Here is a 1343-nt window from a genome sequence, read left to right on the forward strand (position 1 = left end):
GAGCCACAGCTCCCCCTTCATGCCAAACAGATGAGATCAGGAGGGAAAAAAAGCAACAGCGAGGACAGCACCATCTCTGATCTCGCTCTGAAAAAACAATCCTCTCTCCCAGTGCCGTAATAACGTTTCAATGGGCTAATATGTCTTCATTACACTGCAATTTTTCATATGCAGATGTGCCAAGAAGTGTTTTCCCCCAGTTTTATAAAAGCCAGTATATTGCTTCAAGTTCCTCAGTTTGGTTTGTGTTCCTTTTTTTCTTCTCATAAGTTCCTAGAAGTTTCTTTTAGGAACTACTTTTTTGTTGTTTCAGACAAAGCTCCATGAGACGAATGGGTATTTTCTTCAGAGTCATAAGTAGGTTAATCAAAATCCATTTATAGTCTTTTAGTTTAGTAGGGGACACTGTTCCAGCTTGGCTTGGTGTGTTCATTTTAATGTAGTTTTAAGGCAAACATAGATTCTAATTTAAATATAAATTGCTAATAATGCATGTGCATGCATAGAAATAAAGTTTGATCAAATTTAAAAAAAAAAAACTTGAGGTCCACTTGCTAGCTTTTTCTGGAGATTTTTTTTTCATTATTCCAAAGGTCAAGATAAACCTTTGAGTTGAACTATATTTAAAAAAAATAAATATATATATACAGTACACACACCCACACACACACACCCACACACACACACACACACACACACACACACACACACACACACACACACACACATATATATATAAAGCATATCATGGTTATAATAGAAGTAGTAGCCAACATGGCTTGAAATACTTAGTACACATGTTTAAATATTTTTAGAGTGCCCACTAAAGATAAAAAAAAAATGCTCTTTTTATGAATAAATAAACATGGATTGCATCATCATTTCCCCCAAATCTGATATGACAAATATCCCACAAAAACATTTTGTTCAGTAGGGAAAAGAAATCATTTGATCATCTGATATCTGCCAGAGAAAAAGTAGGTTAGATTATTTATTCTGAGACAGAATCCTTTGGTTTAATGCAGAGCCAGTGTAGAGCTGGATCACTGCTAATGCTTCATCACAGGGTTTAGCTTAAATCAAGCTTTCATGGAAGTTGAACACTTTAGAGGTTTTTGTCTCCTCTAATGAAGTCCTGCACTGCCCCCTTGCACACACTGTGCAATACATTTGCAGGATGCAGAATGGGAGATGATGTTTTAGTAAAATGATGCCACAGAGGTAACTTTTAATGTGTGTTTTTCATTTAAGAGTGCTGAATCAAATACCAACTTTTTAAAAACATTTGTGCTATTTTTTAATAATTAAGTTATACCTTGGCTCATGAGCTGTAGATGCTAAAT

The sequence above is a fragment of the Labrus mixtus genome, chromosome 3 (assembly GCF_963584025.1).
Source record: "Labrus mixtus chromosome 3, fLabMix1.1, whole genome shotgun sequence".
NCBI classification, from domain to species: Eukaryota; Metazoa; Chordata; class Actinopteri; order Labriformes; family Labridae; genus Labrus; species Labrus mixtus.